We start from the raw sequence: 5,998 nt of genomic DNA, 5'->3' as shown, positions 1-5,998 counted from the left end.
GTGAGTGCACATTTGCACGTCCCATCTAGCAGGAAAAGAAATTTAAGTGGACTCTCACTCTCTGCTAATAGTTTTTCATCACTGGAGAGCTTCCATGTTATTATTCCCTACTTGTAGTGAGTTGTTAGATTTTAAGGTGAAAGAAACTCTCAGATATTATAGTTATCTTTCTCCAACCTTCTATAATACAACACCTGCAACCTCTATTTTTCCAGGAATTTACTCTTCAGAGAAATTCTTTTACTATGGCCTAAGAAAAAAAGCGAGACCTTGTTTTATGCTTTTTGCTTCTAAATGGTATTGCTCTTATAATAGGCAAAACCAAACATGGTCAGAATATTCTTTGCATACCTTTCAGTTATTCTTTATTTTTCTCAAACTCTGCAGATAATCTGATTTCTTCAACTCTCCAGCCCAGACCTATCAGGGGTCCTGGTAATCTTTATTCTTCTCAGCAATCAAAAATTTCCTGTCAAAGGGTACAAACTTTCAGTTATAAAATAAATAAGTCATGGGGATATAATGTACAGCATGATGACTATATTAATAATACTGTATTGCAAATTTGGAAGTTGTTAAGAAAGTAGATCTTAAAAATGCTCATCACAAGAGACAAATATTCTCTAACTATGTATGGTGATGAATGTTAATTTTACTTATTGTGGTGATCATTTTGCAATATATACAAAAATGGAATCATTATGTTATACATCTGAGATTAATACAATGTCATAAGTCAATTATACCATATGCATATTTGACACTGAAAAAATAACTCCTTTTCTAATCTACTTGTCTAACAGTATATCTTTTTAATGTAACATAATTTTCCATATTAATTTGATGACTAGGGAATACATGAAAATCCACCTTCATTGAGCATATGCTGTTTACCACTTGGAGTTTTATTGTGTATATTCCATTTTATAACGTTTGTGAAATCATTCTTAAAATCTTCACTAATTCTGAGGACATTTATACCCTTTTATAGTGGAGAAAACTAAGATTCAGAGAGACTAAATACCTTGGCAAGTTTTACAAAAATAGGAATTGGTAGGGCCAGGTTTTGAAACCACAACTTTCTGATTGCAAAGCCCATGATTTTTTTTTTTCCTCCTATTTTCCATTTCAATTTTCCCCTACCCCCAGGAAGTATCATAGATTTTGGAGCCCTGGGTATGATTTTATCCATGCATTCTTGTATGGTTTGAAATGTCTTACATGCGCATGAAATTGGCAAGCAGAAAACTGCTGTTACAAATGCCAACCGCAATTTCACAGGATATTTGTAGATTTGGTAAATGGCAAAATTTAGCTTTTTAGCACATCTAAAAGGGAACTTGGTATCATAGTCTATCTTCTGACATTCGAACAAAAATAGAGAAGTATATTTTTAGAATGTAAACGTGTCCTTGCAGTATGTTGCCAACAAAATCTATTGGAGTTAGATTTTTAAATGCCCAACTGAAATTTAAAAATCACCTTAGGAATTAGTGCTGTTAAGACAAAGCTTGAACTTAATGCCTATTTGCTTAGCAGAAGTCACACAACATTGACAGGAAATAGAGTACTGGATTCTTTTTTAATAGAAACCTCTAAAAGTAGGATTTATTTTTTCACAGCTGTAAGGATTAAGTTATATCCTTTGCTAAGTATGTAAATGTGACTAATTGAATTAATGTTCTGTCCACAAGCCAACTCCTTCTGCATTATTAATAACTATGACAAGGAGGCATATTAATGACAAAAATAACACAAGACAAAATCATTACTTCTTCCTGGTTAGCAGCATGGTGAAAACAGGTGAAAGGTAACTGAATAACCATTAGTGGCTGGACAGTGTCATAACACCCAAACATAAATTATGCAGCTTAGTCTATAAAAAGTATTCATCTGAATGCCCCTGAAAAAAACAATGATGAGTTACATGGAAAAAGTGGAAAAATTAATTATTAAATCTGTCTGCACTCATAAAGACCTCCTACCTAAACACTAAATATTTCAAGTTGCAGTCTGACCTTTCATACACCTTTTACATAGGCTCCCTTTCTTTAACAAAATGCTACAGAGAATGGAAGTGTTGTCAATTAAGTAAAAAGGGTGTTTGCATCAACCTTTTCATGTGTGGAATTTAATGACATTTTAAGGTTAAAGTAAAAGTCAAACATCGATTTTTTTTTTCAGTGCCTTCCCCTAATGCACTTAATGAATAGACATTCCAATAAAAATCTTTTAATCCATTTTAAACCTTTCACTATCAAAAGACTTTTCTCTTCTCTTCTCTTTTCTTTTCTTTACCAAACTTTTTTTATCCCCACTGACAAAGATTCAGGACAGAAAGAAACACAGAGTCAAGATGACCTAGGGAATCCAAATCCAGAAAATCTTGACAATGATGTGTTCTAAAATATAGTTAATAAGATGAATCACATCTGTGAATACACCTTTTAGAAATCAGGAGACTGGGGGGCACCCGGGTAGCTCAGTGGGTTAAAGCCCCTGCCTTTGGCTGGGGTCCTGTGGGCTTGGGTCCTGATCCCAGGGTCCGGGGATTGAGCCCCACATGGGGCTCTCTGCTCAGTAGGGAGCCTGCTTCCTCCTCTCTGCCTGCCTCCCTGCCTACTTGTGATCTCTCTCTGTCAAATAAATAAATAACATCTTAAAAAAAAAAGAAATCAGGAGACTGGAAATTCAGAATTCAGACAATATCAGATTGGATGCTGATAATTTTCCAGCTATTTGAAAGGATACTTAGATCTCTTTCACTTTACTTACAAGGTACAATGTAGAGGCATCCTTGTGTCTATGTATTTTGCTAACATAGATTGGTCTTCATAAAATATATAGTTGAATCCAAAGAATCAGTAAATTTTGTCCCATAACATCATGAACCACAATATGAATTATAAAAAACCTGATCCTTTAAGTAGAGCTTTGTAAATTAAATTCAACTTTGCATATGTTACATACCTCACAAGGTGATCTGAGGTTAAAATGAGATGATCTCCATTTAAAGGGTAATTCTCAATGGTTTATTAAAATCACAGTATCAGAATTATTATTACCTCCTCAACAGATTTTTATTTCAAATTCTGAAGAGCACTGAAAAAATCAGCACATTAAATATATAAATAAGTAATTAAGCTTTCCCTTAAGTGCTAGATAATAATAATAGTAATAATAATACAATGGTTAACACATATCTAGTACTTACTGTGTATATGCAATTTTCTGAGTATATTATATGTACTAAATATTTTAATACTCATTATAACCTTAACCAATAGATATATTGTCATCCCATTCACAGGGAAGAAAAATGAAGGAGAGAGAATTTTAACTAAACTGCTAAAGTTTCTGTAGCTAGTAAACTTCAGAGCTCACATTCAAACTTTGGTTATCTATGTTGTCCGATGGCCACATACTTAACTGCTGTGAGGTTTTGTTGGAAACTAGTTGAGATATGCTCAGGGACTGGAATTTCCATCTACTGTTGTGGTGCAAATGATGGTAATTTTCGAGCAATAAAGGTGAAGAAAATTAGGATAGTCTACTGTTGTCTATGTGGGTGTGTTTCTGAGGGCTAGGGGTTCAGCAAATGAGATCAGAATAAGGTAAGAAGCTACAAAAAGTAATCTCACTTAATTTCCTTTGCTAATAAGCTTCTGTTCTAATCCCAAGAATATCAATGAATACAAACTGAGTTCAGAGTTTCTTTTTTAAATTTCCAGAGCATACAGTAAAGAGGCTCATACATTACACATCAATCATTTCATCTTAAACAAGTCCATAAAAGGGCTTCACAATTCCAGCTCTGAAATAGCTGGGGTGTGCCATAGCTGTAGAAAAGTACAGAGTATCTTGAAATTAGAATCAAAAGATATATTCTGAACCCAAATTCTTTCATTAACTTGTTGCAAGACTGTGGAACACAATTCACTTATCCTTGCTGAATCAGTTTCCTCTTATGTGTAATAGGAATAATACTTTTTTCACAATGTTTTTATAAATGTTAAATAAGATCTTACATATATAAGTAACAGTGGTTAATAGCAATAAGGCCAGATGATAGGCCATTTTAGTTAATTAACTATTCATTTTAATAGATTTAACATAGCTATTTTCGGGCAAGTCATACATTTTCAAAAAGTTAGAAGGTGGTGAAAGATAGTTATCACTAAAATCACAATGAAATATCAAACTTGTGACCTGGGAGTTTATCATGAATTTGCAATCCTTAATGGGTAATGTGATTTAACATTGAACAATTCCTCAATTGTATGAATGTGCTGACGCTTCTGTAACAAAAGACCACAAGTTAGCAACTTCAAACAACACAACTTTATTAGCTCCAAGTTCTGTAGGTCAGAAGTCTAGGTTTGGTGGGACTGGATTTTCATCTGAAGGCTTGGCCAAGGAAGAGTGTTTTAAAGCAGTCAGGTGGCTGGCATTACTCAGTTCCTCACAGTTGTAGAACTAAAGTGCTCATTTCCTTATAGATGATGAGCTAGGGGCTGCTTTCAGCTCTAGGAGCCTATCTGCATTCCTTGCCATGTGGCTACCTCCATCTTCAATGTTAAGCCTCACACTTCCTTTTAAAGGCTCATCTGAGTACCTCAGACTTACCCAGGATAATCTCTCTATTTTAAGGTCAGTTGGTTTGAAAACTTAATGACATTTTCAAAATCTCTTCATAGAAGCAGCTAGATGAGTGTTGGATTGAATAGCAGGCTAAACATTTATGCACATCAAGGGGAGGGCATTTTAGGCAACCAATGCAAAATTCTGCCTACCTGTCTTTCAATGTTTCCCATTGCCTCAATACTCAATAAAGTAGATCTGAAATACTTCTGTTTGGCTTAAGCTGTTTACTATGTCTACCACTTTCCTGTTCAGAAACCCCCTCGAGCTTATTCTGCAATTGTCATTAATGAGTGCTACTACCCAAATCAAAAAAAAAAAAAAAAAAAGTGACAATTTTGAATGCAGACAAAAGTATCAACACAGGGATACCTGGGTGGCTTAGTCTGTTGAGTGTCTGCCTTTGTCTCAGGTCAGATCCCAGGGTCCTGGGATTGAGCCCTATGTCAGGCTCCCTGCTCAGTGGAAGCCTGCTTCTCTCTCTCCTCGCCACTTACGCTCTCTTCTTGCTATGTCTGTCTCTCTCTCTCAAATAAATAAATTTTTTAAAAGTCCCAATTCATATTCTACAGACATGTTTTTATATCCCTTAGCCTAGATCTGGGATTTATTCCCCAAACTCTGATTCTTTTTTCTCACAAAGAATTTAAAAAAACAAGGCTTTTGTTTATTACACAGGTGGAGTAGAAACCGGGTGAAATAAAATTAAGAATCCATAAGTCAGGGACGCCTGGGTGGCTCAGTTGGTTAAGCAGCTACCTTCGGCTCAGGTCATGATCCCAGCGTCCTGGGATCGAGTCCCACATCGGGCTCCTTGCTCCGCAAGGGAGCCTGCTTCTCCCTCTGACTCTGCCTGCCACTCTGTCTGCCTGTGCTCACTCTCGCTCTCTCTCTCTGACTAAATAAATAAAATCTTTTGAAAAAAAAAAAAAAAGAATCCATAAGTCAGAAGAATGTTTCTTGTCAAATATATATTAGGTAAGGGTAGAGAGATAAGTTCAGAAATGGTAGCTACCATTTTTCTTCCCTGGACTCATCCTGAGTCATTATAGTTTTTGGAGATTGGCATTGAACCAGAAATTAAAACAAGATTAGTATTAGTAATGGTCATGATCATTCATTGTTTTCCCATTATGAATTTATATAGATGCTGCTCTAACAATGGTTTAGAAGAATGTTTGTCAAAGTGGTGTCCATTTGTTATCTGGGTCAGAATATCTGAGGATAACTGTTAAAATGCCTTGGCCTCTCAAAAGACTTACCAGATCAGACTTTCTTGGGATGGGCTTCAACACTCAATCTGTATTTCTAACAAACTTCCCAGGTAATTCTAATTTCCACTTGTTCAAAAAGTTGG

Source organism: Mustela nivalis (genome assembly GCF_964662115.1).
Source record: "Mustela nivalis genome assembly, chromosome: 8".
NCBI classification, from domain to species: Eukaryota; Metazoa; Chordata; class Mammalia; order Carnivora; family Mustelidae; genus Mustela; species Mustela nivalis.
Note: the sequence above shows the minus strand (reverse complement) of the source record.